Genomic DNA, 17,937 nt, shown 5'->3' on the forward strand with positions numbered 1-17,937 from the left:
CAACCTGCTGTGCTTGAGGAGACCTATTGAGTGAAGTACATCATCAAAATGAAAATCAAATGGAAATTGTAGTTGTGATACCCGTGCTGGTGGCACATAAAAAGCACCATCCAAACGTGGCCGATGCCAGCGCTGCCTTGACTGGCTTCCATGCTGGTGGCACGGAAAAAGCACCAACCGATTGTGGCCGTTGCCAACCTCCTCTGGCCTCTGTGCCAGTGGCACGTAAAATGCACCTACTACACTCATGGAGTGGCTGTCGTTAGGAAGGGCATCCAGCTGTAGAAACACTGCCAGATCAGACTGGAGCCTGGTGCAGCCTCCTGGCTTCCCAGACCCCGGTCAAACCATCCAACCCATGCTAGCATGGAAAACAGATGTTAAACGATGATGATGATTATAATAAAGCTCAACATCTGCGTGTCTCTACATCTGTAGGACAAAATGGAATTGAAGATACATAAAAACAATGTATGTGTTCTCATGTAAAATTTTACAAGAAAGACAATGAGCTACATAAAATTTACCTTCCTTTGCGATTATTCAGCCTAAAGGGGGCCAAACACCCCCTGTGAAGTTTTAAATACCTCCAATTTCAATGAAAATAACAACATGACTACTAGGTATTAAATAAAGATGATTTCCAAAATTCCCTCATCTTACAATATTATTTAACCCCTTAAATGGGGTTTATAACACGGTGCAGAGCCCTTTTGAAAGTGCAAATACATCCATTTTTCATGGAAGGTACATAAAATTTAAGTATGTGTTCTTGGAATAAGTGTACTACAAAACTTCAACAATGCATATCTCATTATAGACTTTGCAACGTAATTTTATGCATTAGAAAAGGAATATTTTAATAAGCAAAACATATTCAATTTACCATATCACTGTCAGTCCGAACACCTGTCTCATCAGTTGAGTGTATACCAATACAACGATTGACAGTGAGTGGCTCTATGTCTAAAGAATATATAATTTTATAAAAAAGCTGTTTTTTTATCCATGTTTGACTTAATTTTGTTAGCAAAAAAAGATATATATATATATATATCTGATGCAGCCATGTTTTCCTTACAAGCAGAAAGTGTTAGAGATGAAGTTATTCAGTATGAACTTGGTAGATATATCAGCACTAATGAAGCATTTTGGCGTATTTTTGGGTTTCCTATTCATGAATGGCATCCTGCAATCCAACAGCTTGCATTTCATCTTGAAAATGGTCAGAGGGTTTATTTCACAAATGAAAATGCTGCCCACGTCACTCTAAATCCAAAATACACAACTCTTATTGCATTTTTAAAATTGTGTGAATGAGATAATTTTGCAAAAACTCTTATTTATAATCAGGTTCCATCTTATTACACATGGAGTAATAACACATGGCACAGGAGAAAATGAGGAGCTGATGTTGAGGGTCATCCAGGTGTAAAATTTGACTCTACAATAGGAAGAGTTTACTCTGTGCATCCAGGTCACTGTGAATGTTTCTTTTTGAAACTCCTTCATGAAATAAGAGGACCAACTTCATTTTCCTTTCTAAGAACTATTGATGGTCAAACTTTTGACAATTACAAGGAATCCTGTTTAGCCTCAAATTTGTTAGATGGCAATCACTGGGAAAGAACTATGGCTGAGGCTTCACTGTCACACACACCTGTTTCTCTAAGAGTCCCTTTTGCAATAATTCTCAAAACTTGTGAAGTAAGTAATTCATTAACACTGTGGCAGAAATATAAGGATGATTTATCTGAGGACTATAAATATCAGGAACAACTAAGATTCCCTGAGAGAGAAATAGCATTTAGCGAAGAAGTATATAACTCTGTGTTGATTGTTATTGAAGACCACGTGATCGGCATGAGAGGGGAGGAGCTCTGCAAATTTGGGTTACCTGAAACTCAATGAATTGAAGTGAATAACTCCGGTGTTTTGCAAGAAACTTCATATAATATTGATTCGCTGACCAGTTCATTAATGAAAACGTACCAAAACTTTTACCAGACCAATAAGCTGCATATACAACAGTCATTGAATAAGTGACCAATAAGAAAGGAGGATTATATTTTTTAGACGCACCAGGAGGAACTGGGAAAACTTTTTTCACAAATTTATTACTGGCCAACGTTAGGCAGAGAAAGGAAATAGCCTTAGCTGTGTTAAGTTCTGGAATGGCTGCAACTTTACTCCCTGGAGGTCGAACAGCTCACGCATCATTCAAGCTCCCATTGAATCTGAGTACAACTGATGAACCTGTTTGCAATATAAGTAAGCATTCTGGTATTGCTGAAGTTCTTCAAAAATGTTTTTTGATCATGTGGGACGAAGTTACAATGTCTCATAAAAAAGCTCTAGAAGCTGTTAACAGAATGCTGTATGATTTATGTAATTAAAACTGATTGATGGGAGGTGTGACTAGTGCTTTCAGGTGATTTTAGGCAAACTTTGCCAGTTATTTCCAGGGGAACTAAGGCAGATGAATTGAAAGCATGCTTGAAATCCTCTGTACTGTGGAAACATGCCCAACGTTTAAAACTCTCTACAAATATGAGGGCACATTTACATGGGGATCTTCTGTCTTGACAAAATGCTAATACCCTATTGCAGCTTGGAGAAGGAAGATTGGATATGAATAACAAAGGTGAATTAAATTTATCAGAAATATCCACCTTGGTTAACTCGGTTGAAGAACTAATTGAAAAGGTTTTTCCCAGATTAATTTCAAATTTTAAAAATCCTGCTTGGTTGTGTGAAAAGGCAGTTATGGCATCAAAAAATATTGCAGTGAATAGTTTAAATGATAGACTTGCGAAAATGATGCCAGGAATTGAGCATAATTATAAAGCCATAGACTCTGCCATAGATGAATCAGAATTAGTCAATCATCCAGTAGAATTTTTGCTCCTCCTCATTGTCTTCGATTGAAAGTAAGTGCTCCTGTCATGCTTCTGCGCAACCTCTCACAACCAAAGTTATGCAATGGCACAAGACTTATTGTCAAAAAATTAATGAGCAATGTTATAGAGGCCACAATAATTTCTGGCTGTGGAAAAGGCGAAGATGGTTTTATCGCTTGAATTCCTTCAATACCTTCCAACACGCTCTTTGAGTTCAAACGACTTCAGTTTCCCATACATTTGTCTTTTGCAGTGTCTATCAATAAGTCACATGGTCAGACACTACAAATTGCTGGTTTGCATTTAGAAGAGGATTGTTTTTCACATGGACAGCTATATGTTGGTGCTTCTAGATTAGGGAGTAAGAAAAACCTTTTCACATTTGCTCCTATTACTATAATATATATTTGTGTTTGTTATAATTCTTGGCTATGTGGTAAATAGCTTGCTTAACAACCACGTGGTTCCAGGTTCAGTCCCACTGCGTGGCACTTTGGGCAAGTGTCTTTTACTATAGCCTCGGGCCGACCAAAGCCTTGTGAGTGGATTTGGTAGCCGGAAACTGAAAGAAGCCCGTCGTATATATGTATATATATAAAGCAATTAAGAGTATGAAGACAGGGAAAGCCCCCGGCCCATCAGGAATCACTGCAGAGATGCTCAAAATATCTGGCAGTGTCAGCTATAGCCTAGTCACCTGTATTATGAACCAGGTGATACACGAAGGAGTCATACCCAATGACTGGTGTAGCAGCACCATAGTCAACTGCTACAAAGGTAAAGGCGACGCTTTAGATACAAATAATTACAGAGGTATTAAGCTGTTAGATCAGGTAATGAAAGTCACGGAGAGGGTCATAGCCCAACTAATTAGGGAGCGAATCAATTTAGATGAGATGCATTTTGGGTTCGTGCCAGGTAAAAGCACCACTGATGCCATATTTCTGGTAAGACAGCTGCAGGAGAAATACCTAGCCAAGGATAAACCTCTGTACCTGGCTTTCGTTGACATGGAGAAAGCCTTTGACAGGGTCCCCCGATCCCTTATCTGGTGGTCAATGAGGAAACTTGGGATAGAAGAATGGTTAGTGAGATCTGTGCGAGCCATGTACAGAGATGCTGTCAGTAAGGTGAGGGTTGGAAATAAGTACAGTAATGAATTCCGGAAAGTTCTGTCCTCAGCCCCCTCCTATTTATCATAGTCCTCCAGGCGATCACAGAGGAATTCAAGACAAGTTGCCCCTGGGAGCTCTTCTATGCTGATGACCTTGCACTAATTGCTGAGTCACTATCAGAACTAGAGAAGTTTCAGGTGTGGAAGCAGGGACTAGAATCGAAGGGCCTTAGAGTCAACCTAGCTAAAACCAAAGTCCTAATAAGTAGGAAGGTAGATAAAACACAAACCCTTTCAGGTGGATGGCCCTGCTCAATATGTAGAAAAGGTGTAGGTAGTAACTCTATAAGATGTACCAGGTGCAAGCTATGGACATATAAGAGGTGCAGCAATATCAAAGGCAGGTTAACTAGGAAGTTAGTTTTTGTATGTGGCAGATGTTCAGGTGCAATAAACACTGTAAACAAACAGGAAACAACTGTGACCAAGTTAGTAGTGGGGGTGGGTGCGCTAAAAGTGTAGCTGCTAGAATAAGAATAGCCTGGGCAAAGTTCAGAGAGCTCTTACCTCTGCTGGTGACAAAGGTACTCTCACTCAGAGTAAAAGGCAGACTGTATGACGCATGTGTACGAACAGCCATGCTACATGGCAGTGAAACATGGGCTGTGACTGCTGAGGACATGCGTAAGCTCGCAAGGAATGAAGCCAGTATGCTCCGATGGATGAATAATGTCAGTGTGCATACCCGACAGAGTGTAAGTATCTTGAGAGAAAAGCTGAACATAAGAAGCATCAGTTGTGGTGTGCAAGAGAGACGATTGCGCTGGTATGGATATGTGGCGAGAATGGACAAGGATAGCTGCGTGAAAAAGTGCCACACCCTAACAGTTGAGGGAACCCGTGGAAGAGTTAGGCCCAGGAAGACCTGGGCTGAGGTGGTGAGGCAAGACCTTCAAACATTGGGCCTCACCGAGGCGATGACTTCTGACCGAGACCTTTGGAAATATGCTGTGCGTGAGAAGACTCGGCAAGCCAAGTGAGACTTAAATTCAAGGCCTCTGCCAGGGGTGTAGCCAGCCCACTTATGCATACCTTTCCTTCATTGGACACTAAACTCCGCTTGCGAAGACTTGTTGAGGCAAGTGAAATCGAAATCGAACTAAATTCGACAACTGGCACCCATGCCAACGTCGTCTCCTTCATTGGACACGAAACTCAGTTTGCGAAGACTTATTGGGGCAAGCGAAAGCGAAATAGGGATGGCACCTGTGCCCAGTGTCGCCTTTCTGGCACATGTGCCCGTGACATGTGTAAGGTTTTTCAAACGAGATTGTTGCCAGTGCCCCTGGACTGCCTATTGTGCGGGTGGCACATAAAATACACCATTTTGAGCGTGGCCGTTGCCAGTACCCGCCTGACTGGCCTTTGTGCCGGTGGCACGTAAAAGCACCCACTACATTCTCTGAGCCGTTGGTGTTAGGAAGGGCATCCAGCTGTAGAAACTCTGCCAAATCAGATTGGAGCCTGGTGTAGCCATCTGGTTTCACAAGTCCTCAGTCAAATCGTCCAACCCATGATAGCATGAAAAGCGGACGTTAAACGGTGATGATGATGATGATGACATACACACTTCTCCACGTCTGGCTGTACAGCCTTTTTGTTTGTTTATTTCACCGTTTCGACTATCCTCCACGAAAAAAATTTAATTTGTGTCCGTGGGAAGAGCCATTTTAACGTTGCGTACTGCCCTAACTCTTCGAAACACCGGTGTTTTAATGGTGGCAGCTGATGAAGGATATGTTCTCTATGTGCCCTTCCTAACGCCAACCGCTCAGAGTATAGTGGTTGCTTTTACATGCCACCGGCACAAAGGCCAGTCAGGCGGTACTGGCAACGGCCATGCTCAAAATGGTGTATTTTATGTGCCACCCGCACATAAAAGCTTGAGGAAAATTATAAAGACATACATATTGCAATGTTTACGCTTGTACTTGTTTCAGTCATTTGACTGTGGCTATGCTGGAGCACCGCCTTTAGTCGAGCAAATCAACCCCAAGACTTATTCTTTGTAAACCTAGTACTTATTCTATCGGACTCTTTTGCCGAACCACTAAGTTACGGGGACATAAACACACCAGCATCGGTTGTCAAGCGATGTTGGTGGGGGGATAAACACAGACACACACATATATATATATATATAACCAATATATGAGTATATGCATATATATATATATATATATATATATATATATATATATACATGTATGTACATACCTCCATCTACATGTACATATAGATACATATCTGGGTATATGACGTTGCAAAAGAACATGGACAAAATGATAAACAAGTGGCAGCTGATGGAGGATATGTTCTCTATGTGGCCTGCTTGTTTGTTGAAACAAGTAAAAGAGTAAACATTGCAATGTGTATGTCTTTATATGCAATATGTATGTCTTCTGCTAGTATATATATATATATATGTTTTTTCAAGTGATGCAAAGCAGTTTACCTTTACATTTTTACTTGAATCTTTATATATATATATATAACATCTAATTTAGACGGAGAATATAGATATACACTGTATACTATGTATATCTATATTCACAATCTAAATTAAATGCTTTTTCAAGTGATGCCAAACGGTTTGCGTTTTCATTTTTACTTTAATCTTTAGATATATCTACCTGCTCATGACGAAAACCAGCTCCATCTGCTTCTGATATGCAGTCTGAAATAAGTAAATAATAAAAGATATATCTTTTTCGACCAGTTCCTGTAAAACCGAAATTGGCAAATACATCAGACTACAAGGTTTGGAAATAAGTTTGATCAACCAGGTACAGATAACTTATTCAAATTGCATTTTTCAGGAAATTATGAGGCAACGGGTAGGATTAACCTGTAACTACCCTCTGATTTTAAGTATCTAAATTTCATTTTACAACTGACACGTCGCAGCGAAGGGCAGTAACTCTGGAGACTATCACTTATTGAACGAGATTTGGACGTGATTTCAACAGCGAAAACGGAATACGCCACGTTCATTGAATTTTGTTGTCTAGTTTTTATGCTTTGACCGCTTTATATCGCCACCCTCTAGTTTTCTCTCCCTGCATAAATCTGTGGAGATAAACAAAAGAAAGCCTAAGAGTAAAGGCGAATATATACATATATATATATATATACACATATTTATGTGTCTTTGTTTCAGTTATTTGGATTGTTTGAATCAAGGTAAGCTGCGTCTTTTCTCTAACACACACACACACCCACGTTTACTTTGTGAGGAGCAGGTCGCAAGTAAACTCAATATCCCAGTCTTCGTGGTCTCGATAATAGGATTATAGATAATTGCATTTGTATTAGAATTTTTTAGTTTTGGGAATTTTCACAAAAGTGTTGCGAATATTTGTTCAACACACCGGAATTCATACGATTATCTTTTACTTGTTTCATTCATCAGACTGCAGCCATGCTGGGGCACCGCCTTTAGTCGAATGAATCGATCCAGTACTTATTTTATTTAAGCTTGATACTTGTTCTATCGCAAACTTTTTGCCGAACCGGTAAGTGACGGGAAGGTAAACACTCCAACATCAGCTGTTAAGCGGTGGTACGGGACAAAGCCACACACGCATATGATAGGTTTATTTTTTAGTTTCCGTCTACCAAATCCACTGACAAGGTTTTGGTCGGCCCGAGGCTATAGTAGAAGGCACTTGCCCAAAGTGCTATGCAATGGAACTGAACCCGGAATATCTTCCTTCTCATAGATTATTCCCTTGTCCACTGGTATGAAGCTTACCCCACCCCACAGCATTTGTAGTTCTGCGAGGTACATGGATGTTAGATGATGATAATTTATATATTTTTTTATGAAAATGTTCCTAAATATAACAACACAAAAATAACTGCTGAGGTAATGATGATGATAAAAATGATGATGACAATCAAAGCGATATGATTATAAGCAATTTAGAAGAATTGTTTTGTATATGTTTATATATATATATATAGATTGATGACGTATTTCTTCCACTATTTTATCGCAGCGTATATGTTGAAAATTTTATTAAAAAATATCAATTTTTCCGAAAGTTAAAAGGAAACAAAGTTTGTGTAAGATGTGTCTGTTATTTCTAGCATGTGGATAGCCTGCTTGAAAGCCATAGAATCGGGAGTAGGTTGGGGTAATTCTTTTTTTTTTTTTATTTTGAAGAATTGAAATTTTACAAACAATTTTTTTTTTTGAAGAATCATAATCTCCGTATTTTTCTACATATTTCGCCCAAAAACATTTCTGAAAAAAAAAAAAAAAGAGGGTCAGTGGGATTGAAATTTTGAGGTTGTAATTTTTGCCAATTTTTTTCAGAACCGGAATCTCCATAGACGAAAACAGGGGTTTTCGTAAAAATGAAAAAAAAAGTGGGGGGAGGGTCAGGTTACGTTCTGCCATGTGTTCCGTTACTAGCATATATATGCTATGAAGTGGGGGGGGGGGGCGCTTTTTTAGAAGCGCACCTCTCTAAGAAAATGACGCTTATTTGTAAAAAAAAAGTTAGGAAAATGAGAAATATATGCAAAATAAATGAAGTATGCAAACAATTAGGAAGATTCATCTATTTCTAAATATTTTATACTAAAAAATAAAACAAACAGAAAATGGGCACTCGCGAATATAAACAAACATGTCGGACGATACAAGGGGCGGTAACTTACTTTAACCAGACATTATTAATGATACAAGGGGCTCGACAATATACCCTGCGAATTGTACAAAGACCGTTTCACAATCTTTTTCTTAAAAGTCAGTTTATAACTAATATATACTATTATGTCAAATTTTGTGCCTGAACGAGATTAATCCCAACAAAATAACATGACCACCTTTAAAGTGAAAAAAGCAAAACCGACGTATACGACAGGTATGTAAAATATATTTGTGTACTTTTTCTGTTTATCTTAATCTTCGTGTTTTTGCAAGATTGAAAAAAAAGTTTCGGAAAGCTAATATTTTAACATTCTTCGGGAAGCGACACTGTGATAGTTTCTATATTTAACCGTGCGTGTATATTCCTATTTTTGCCCCTGTTCTCTTCTACTTCTCTACTAGAAACGTTTACTTTGGAATTTACTTCTATTGAGAAAAAAAAAATCGTGTGCATGTTATTTTTAACGAAAGTTTTCTTATGACGGCTTCTCTTCACTGTCTAGAAATCTACGGTTGCACATAATAGAGAAAATGAAACAAATATGGACGAATTGCTCCGAAACACCACCGAGTGGGGAACGCTTCTCAAAAATAACCTGCAGTTGTTTCCTTCAAAATTCCTACATGCTTGAAATGTACATACATCAAGGTATTGGAAGTTAAGAAGAATTTAAGTGGACTCTGTTGGAATTTCCGAAAATTGTCCCCCACCCCCATTCCAAAACACTTTCACCGGAAAAAGTTGTATTTCGATTTCACTTGCCTCAACAGGTCTTCGCAAGTGGAGTTTAGTGTCCAATGAAGGAAGGTACGCCTAAGTGGACTGGCTGAGGCCTTAGATTTAGGTCTCACTTGGCTTGCTGGGTCTTCTCACGCACAGCATTTGGCAGTGTTTCTACAGCTGGATGCCCTTCCTAAACGCCAACCACTCAGAGAGTGTAGTGGGTGCTTTTACGTGCCATCGGCACGAAGGCCAGTCAGGCGGTACTGGCAACGGCCACGCTCAAAATGGTGTATTTTATGTGCCACCCGCACAAGAGCTAGTCTAGGGTCACTGGCAACGATCTCGCTCGAAAGTCCTTACACATGCCGCGGGCACAAGTGCCAGAAAGGCGACGCTGGGCACAGGTGCCATCACGATTTCGATTTCGCCAGTAAGTCTTCGCAAGCTGAGTTTCGTGATCCAATGAAGGAGACGATGTTGGCATGGGTGCCAGTCGTCGAATTTACTCTATTTCGATTTCAGTTGCCTCAACATGTCTTCGCAAGTGGAGTTTAGTATCCAATTAACTCGATTTCGATTTCACTTGCCTCAACAGGTCTCGGTCAGAAGTCATCGCTTCAGTGAGGCCCAATGTTCGAAGGTTTTGCCTCACCACCTCAGCCCAGGTCTTCCTGGGCCTAACTCTTCCACGGGTTCCCTCAACTGTTAGGGTGTGGCACTTTTTCACGCAGCTATCCTCATCCATTCTCACCACATGTCCATACCAGCGCAATCTTCTCTCTTGCACACCACAACTGATGCTCCTTATGTTCAGCTTTTCTCTCAAGATACTTACACTCTGACGGGTATGCACACTGACATTACACATCCAACGGAGCATACTGGCTTCATTCCTTGCGAGCTTACGCATGTCCTCAGCAGTCACAGCCCATGTTTCACTGCCATGTAGCAGTGGCTGTTCGTACACATGCGTCATACAGTCTGCCTTTTACTCTGAGTGAGAGTCCCCTTGTCACCAGCAGAGGTAAGAACTCTCTAAACTTCGCCCAGGCTATTCTTATTCTTGCAGTTATTCTTAATTTCCTAGTTAACCTGCCTTTGATATTGCTGCACCTCTTATGTGTCCATAGCTTGCACCTGGTACATCTTATAGAGTTACTACCTACTCCTTTTCTACATACTGAGCAGGGCCATCTACCTGAAGGGGTTTGTGTTTTATCTACCTTCCTACTTATTAGGATTTTGGTTTTTGCTAGGTTGACTCTAAGGCCCTTCGATTCTAGTCCTTGCTTCCACACCTGAAACTTCTCCTCTAGTTCTGATAGTGACTCCGCAATTAGTGCAAGGTCATCAGCATAGAGTAGCTCCCAGGGGCAACCTGTCTTGAATTCCTCCGTGATCGCCTGGAGGACTATGATAAATAGGAGGGGGCTGAGGACGGAACCTTGGTGGACCCCTACTTCTACCCGGAATTCATTACTGTACTCATTTCCAACCTTCACCTTACTGGCAGCATCTCTGTACATGGCTCGCACAGCTCTCACTAACCATTCTTCTATCCCAAGTTTCCTCATTGACCACCAGATAAGGGATCGGGGGACCCTGTCAAAGGCTTTCTCCATGTCAACGAAAGCCAGGTACAGAGGTTTATCCTTGGCTAGGTATTTCTCCTGCAGCTGTCTTACTAAAAATATGGCATCAGTGCTGCTTTTACCTGGCACGAACCCAAACTGCATCTCATCTAAATTGATTCGCTCCCTAATTAGTTGGGCTATGACCCTCTCCGTAACTTTCATAACCTGATCTAACAGCTTGATGCCTCTGTAATTATTTGTATCTAAAGCGTCGCCTTTACCTTTGTAGCAGTTGACTATGGTGCTGCTACACCAGTCATTGGGTATGACTCCTTCGTGTATCACCTGGTTCGTAATACGGGTGACTAGGCTGTAGCCAACACTGCCAGATATTTTGAGCATCTCTGCAGTGATTCCTGATGGGCCGGGGGCTTTCCCTGTCTTCATACTCTTAATTGCTTTATCTACCCTGGTACTGTCAACTCGGATAGCTGGTCCCTCTGTTGGGTCGACATACGGCAGGCTCTCTTTCTCCCATTTATTCTCTTTATTAAGCAATGTATCGTAGTGGCATCTCCAGACCTCTTTCTTTGCAGCCTCATTTAGTGCAAGCGTACCATCATCCATGCGAACACATTTCTCTCCTACGACATCACTATTCTCTCTCCTACACTGTCTTGCAACACGAAATACCTCGAGTCTTTGGTCCTCACTGTGCAGAGCATTGGCAAATCTTCTCTTATCTGCTTCCCCTCTGGCTAAATAAACCTGTCGCCTAGCTTCCCTTCTGGCAGATTGGTACAATTCCCTGCTACCACTGTTCTTCCAGTCCTTCCAAGCCTGTTTCTTTTGTCTAAGAGCCCTGTCTACCTCCTTGTTCCACCACCACTTTACTCTGGGTCGAGAGGGGACTTTACACCAGCCACAGATCTGGTCGGTGGCTCTCAACAGGTTGTCCTGCAGAAATCTGCAATTGTCTTCCACGTTGTATGATGCTATATCCCCTTCTATTTCGTCAAATGCTTCAAGTAACTTGTCTCTAAGTCTCTGTCCATTTGCAGGGTCTTCAAGCTTCCATACCCTTCTCCTCCAAGCCGGTCTACTTCTGGGCACCTATATTGCCTTGATCTCGAAGTCGCTGACTACTAATCTATGTTGGGGTGTACATTCTTCGCCAGGGAGGGTTTTGGCATTTATAAGCCGCCCTCTTTCTCTATTTCTGGCGAGGATGTAGTCAATTTGGCTAGAGTGTCTGCCGGATCAGTAGGTGACTAGGTGACAGGCAGGTTTCCTGAAGTTGGTATTGCAAACCATAAGATCGGTTGCATCACAGAACTCCAGCAGTCTGGTTCCCTCCTCATTGCGGGAACGGAAGCCATAGCCTCCATGTATGCCATGGAAGCCTCCAGCACAACGTCCGACATGACCATTGAAGTCACCAGCCACAAAGAGAAGGTCCTTGTCACTTGTCGACGAGGTAGTTTGCAAGAGGGTGTCATAGAATTGGTCTTTCAGACCATCCGGTAGCCCCGGTTGAGGGGCATAGGCTGAGATGACAGTAGCTAGCCTATGATGAAGCACTAGTCTAATCTTAAGTACTCTGTCACATACTCTAACTACCTCGATTACCTTATCAACCCATTTCTCTGCTAGAAGTATTCCTACGCTCCCGACCCCGTCAGTTTTTCCTGCCCAGAAAATCTTGTACCTGTGTTCTTTGCCTGTAAGGAACCTCGCAGAACCTCCTCTCCATCTTACTTCTTGGATGCAGCACAGATCTACGCGTCGCCGTTCAAGCATCTCAACAATCTCACCAGACCTACCTTTCAGCGTGCCGACGTTGAGAGTGCCAATCCTGACAGTGTGGGAGTAGTGGGTGTCAGAGGAGTGGGCCTGTGTGACCCTGGGATGGGGGTAAGCAGTGTCGTGTACCTGAAAAGAAAGCTTGCATTTGGCAGAATTCATAAACAAAACAATACCTACGACCTTCATATACTACCCAATCTTTATGCGCTATAAGGACGATAAGAGGGTGAGTATAAGGTCACTGGCAGTGTTCGTGGAAGATGATCTAAAACTTCCGGTACTGGTGGAGGGGGTGGGAGGGCGGGCGTACCGTGGGCTAAGAGAGCTTTGTCGTGGGTTCTATCAGCATAGAAATTCTAATACGAATTGGGATGAAGTAGGAAAGTGAACTGGTTATATGTTTGGGGGCATGTACAAGTCGAAGAGGAAGTGGGGGAAGAAAGCAGTGATTCAGAGAGAGAGAGAGAGAGAGATAGATAGAGAGAGAACAGGCAGCAGTAGATCATGCTGGTCAAAAGTCGTTGGGTTTTTAGAAAAAAAGTTGAAAGAAACACAGCAGTGTTTAAACCGTGAGATTAAATGCTTAAATCAGTAACAGAAATGAGAGTTAAAATCGTAATTTTTAAAGTGGGGGAGAGACAAATTTTAGTCAGGTTTGGGCTAAGGAGCAAAACTTCAAGAAAGTAGAGGCGAAGACGATAACACGAGTGAGATAGGGAATAGAGATACGTAAATAATCATGAATTTAAGACAGAAATGTATAGTTAGAGAAACGTTGTTGGGATGGGGAAAGGGGAGCGCATCAGAAGGGATAATAAATAAAAATAAAAAAATGACCTAGCTATTGTTCATGTCTTGGAGAGCATGTGTGTCTGTGTTTGTCCCCCCAACATCGTTGACAACTGATGCTGGTGTGTTTACGTCCCTGTAACTTAGCGGTTCAGCAAAAGAGACCGATAGAATAAGTACTAGGCTTCCAAAGAATAAGTCCTGGGGTCGATTTGCTCAACTAAAGGCAGTGCTCCAGCATGGCCGCAGTCTAATGACTGAAACAAGTAAAAGAGTAAAAGAGAGTAAAGAGAAGTAAACGTTTCTAGTAGAGAAGTAGAAGAGAACAGAAGCAAAAATAGGAATATACACGCATGGTTAAATATAGAAACTATAAAGGGCAGACTCGGGGCAGGCACCCTGTCCCTTCCCCAAGAATTTTAAAATGTTAGCTTTCTGAAACTTTTTTTTCACTCTTGCAAAAACACGAAAATTAAGAATAAACAGAAAAAAGTACACAAATATATTTTACATACCTGTCGTATAAGTTGGTTTTGTTTTTTTCACTTTAAAGGTTGATTAATCCCAACAAAATAACATAAGTTTAGTCACTGTTTCAGTACGGGTTTGTTCTTCATTGATCTTATGTGAAATTTTGTATTAGTTAAGAATGTTTGTTTAAAAAAAAATATGTTATGTATATATGTATTTAAAATGTGTATTGCTCAACAATTTGAGCAAAGAGGTGCTCAAATTGTCTAATGGAGTACCTCTTCCGCCACATGAATTCTATTAAATACGTGGGAAACAGCTCAGATGAGGTACCATAAAGTTGCCAATATTTGCGCTTAGCATGCACCCGCATTCCTTCTACATGATTTGTGTGTACACCTGTGGCTTCATCAACAAATGAAACTGAGTGGTTTACCATTAAATGCAGGAACCCTTGCTGCTGCAAATTATGATAATGTGCCCATTCATCTGTGAAAATGATGCTCCCTGGATGGACATGTTGCCGGATAATGGATTCCAAGGAATCCATGGACCGGCTATTATCCGGGCATATAAATAAGCAATTGGTGGGATTGTCCAATTCAACCCCACCCAACACCCAAGTGCCGTTGTAGTGTGCACCCCGCCGATACTTTCGGTGCATAAATTTAGACTCATCGATGGCAACCATGACATCAGGGCCATCAATCATTAATGGATTATCAATTAGGTGTTGTGCCAGAATATCTTGGCAGAAATTGGCCCAATCCACCACAGTGGACCAACTTGCAATTTTTAGCTCATGCATAATTTTCTGCAAGGGTTCATCAATGGACCACCAATACAGAAAGAGCAGTATTGTTCTTAAAGATAAATTACTATTTTGGAAAAATGATCCTTTTCTAATGGAAAAGCGTTATCGACACTGTCGAGCAGTGCACTTCCAACTATACCCATCTTGAAGTCGCGGAAATTTCACAAACGAACAATTGTGGCCACAGTCACAGACATGAGCTTCTGCTAAAAGTCCATATGTTTTCAGCCATTCAATTAGATGGTCCTGGTCACAGCTGAGTTCAAACAAATCCAACAGGCGAAACGGAGGACATTGCATGATATTCATCTTGAAACCTTCCAAAGTGGCAACAGAATAAATTTAATTTTAGTGTGATAATTTCCAAAGTGGCAACAGAATAAATTTTAGTGTTATAATTTCCAAAGTGGTAACAAAATAAATTTTAGTGTGATCTCGGGTAGAGAATAAAATGAAAGTGAAAATTGTGATGTTTCAGGGTTTCCAGTCGGACAGTGTAAAGTAGAAATGTACGGATGCACATACGCACATAATAGAGAAAAAAGAAACAGATATAGACGACTTGCTCCGAAACACCACCGAGTGGGGAACACTTCTCAAAAATTGTCCCCCCCCCTCCAAACACTTTCACCAAAAATTTTTGTATGTTCGGAATCTACATAATAAATAATATATGCATAGAAAATTTCATTAAAAAATATTAATTTTTCTGAAAGTTATGACCTTCCAAAGTTGCGGGGTACAATCTGTAGTTATGCCACATTGACAAACATGAGTTATATTTTAGTGAATGATTGTGTGTACTTGGACGTGTATGCGCTTGAGAGAGTGAGAGAGGAAGAGGGGGAGAAAGGAATAGAGAATGTGTGATATATGTGTATAAGAACGCCGTTACAGGTAGAAGGGAAGAAATATAAAAGTTGCTAGAAACAACAGCCAAATCTCCCTTAAATCACACAAAGTAAACGGAATTTTAAAAATCTAATTACTGCACTGGAAAGTTCACATCGAGAAAATTCCATTGATATAAAAAGTTTTACGAAAAAGTGGAAAATGTGGATTTCTATAAACTTTTAAAAAGGCTTCACACCGACACACAACTTCACGTTTATTATATATTAGCAGTATAACCTAACCTTGTTCGGGTGTGACTTATGCCATCTACGATAAGTCTTGCTAGCTGAAAATCAACTAAAAAAAGAAAGCCTTACAACGAAAAAACCCTTATGATGTAAATATGTTCATAATTCGAAAGACGATGAAATTAATAGGGAAAGTCTGAAGGCTGTTTTGCTTAAAATTATTAAGCATACGTAAATTTCATCCGTGTAATTGGCTATAGAAATGCTTGTGCAAAACAACTTTTTGCGCTGCCCTGATTATACATAGCAGGGTAATCCCTTTTCACAGGAGCTAGGATGGCAATTTGTGATGAAGCAATTGCTGGCGATCTGTTGCTAAACAGTTTTGCCAGAATTCTATCAGATTGGGCAGAAGGTGTTGATGCAACATTTTGCATTATGTTCAAAGTAGCTACTGGAATGTGGTGAATTGCTGCAATCTGTGGCTGTCATTTTAAACCGGTTGCTGTCTTTCCTCAGCAAACTCTCTTCTTTGGAGGCATAATCTATGTATATATTAAACAGAACAACAAAAGTTATAATAGATGGCAGGGTCGGTACTTTTCACATATCAGTAATTTTTCATATTAACACCCGCATGATTACCCAACCCTAATCCTAAACCTAATCCTAACACTAACCCTAAACCCTAACCCTAACCCTAAAAAACATAACCGTAACATTAATCCTTAACCCTGACCCTAACACCCTAGTGAAAATTGTGGTAAATTTACAAAACATTGACGAACATGAGTTATATTTTACTGAATGATTGTGTACTTGCACGTGTATGCTTTTGAGAGAGCGAGAGAGGAAGAGGTAGAGAGGGGGAGAGAAAGGAATAGGGGTAGTTAAAAGTTTTCTTATGACTGCTTCTCTTCACTGCCTATTACTTCATTAGAAATCTAAGGATGCACATAAGCACGTAATAGAGAAAAATGAAACAAATATGGACGACTTGCTCCGAAGCACCACCGAGTGGGGAACACTTCTCAAAAATAACCTGCAGTCGTTTCCTTCACAATTCCTACATGCTTGAAATGTACATACATCAAGGTACATTTGTACAAAATTTCATGAAAAAATATTCATTTTCCTGGAAGTTAAGAGGAATTTAAGTGGAATTTCCGAATATTGTACCCCACCCCCTTCCAAAACACTTTCACCGAAAATTTTTGTATATTTGGAATCTACATAATAAATGATATATGCATAGAAAATTTCATAAAAAAATATTCATTTTTATGAAAGTTATGACCTTCTAAAGTTGGGGGATACAACTCTGTAGTTATGCCATCAATGTTTTGTAAATATACCACGATGTGAATGATTGTGTTTACTTGCACGTGTATACGTTTGAGAGAGCGAGAGAGGAAGAGGGGGAGAAATGAATAGAGATTGAGAGCAATGTGTATGTTGTTGTCACAGGTCATGTATGTGTGATTGTGTGTGTTTTTACGTATCTATGTTATGAAAAATAGGTAAAGAATACTGAGATGAAAGTTTAATCTATGACGTTGTATGTATCACTTTCTTTCTCCCTCTCTCCCTCTCCCTCTTTTCCTCTTACTCTCTATATTTTTATGTTGAGCGTGTGTGTAAGAATGGCGTTCCAGGTAGAAAGGATGAAATATAAAAGTTGCTAGAAACGGCAGCCAAATCTCCCTTAAATCACACAAAGTAAACGGAATTTTAAAAATCTAATTACTGCACTGGAAAGTTCACATTGAGAAAATTCCATTGATGTAAAAATTTTTACGAAAAAGTGGAAAATGTGGATTTCTATAAACATTCAAAAAGGCTTCACACAGACACACAACTTCAGATTTATATATTAAGACTAGCAGAGATACCTGGCGTTGCCCGTGTTACATGCAATTGAAAAATGAGACTTTTCTGTTATA

At 40.3% G+C, this 17,937-nt stretch overlaps 1 protein-coding gene across 1 annotated transcript in view; it reads left to right on the plus strand.

Moving 5' to 3' along the window:
- Nucleotides 1-7,032: 7,032 nt before the first annotated feature.
- Nucleotides 7,033-17,937, plus strand: part of LOC106880484 (coatomer subunit beta) — a 208,801-nt gene continuing 197,896 nt past the window's right edge. The window contains exon 1 of the mRNA XM_089365970.1: nt 7,033-7,257. The gene's annotated coding sequence lies outside the window, so the exon portion shown is untranslated. The remainder of the gene's footprint in view (nt 7,258-17,937) is intronic.

The sequence above is a fragment of the Octopus bimaculoides genome, chromosome 18 (assembly GCF_046866305.1).
Source record: "Octopus bimaculoides isolate indiv1 chromosome 18, ASM4686630v1, whole genome shotgun sequence".
NCBI classification, from domain to species: Eukaryota; Metazoa; Mollusca; class Cephalopoda; order Octopoda; family Octopodidae; genus Octopus; species Octopus bimaculoides.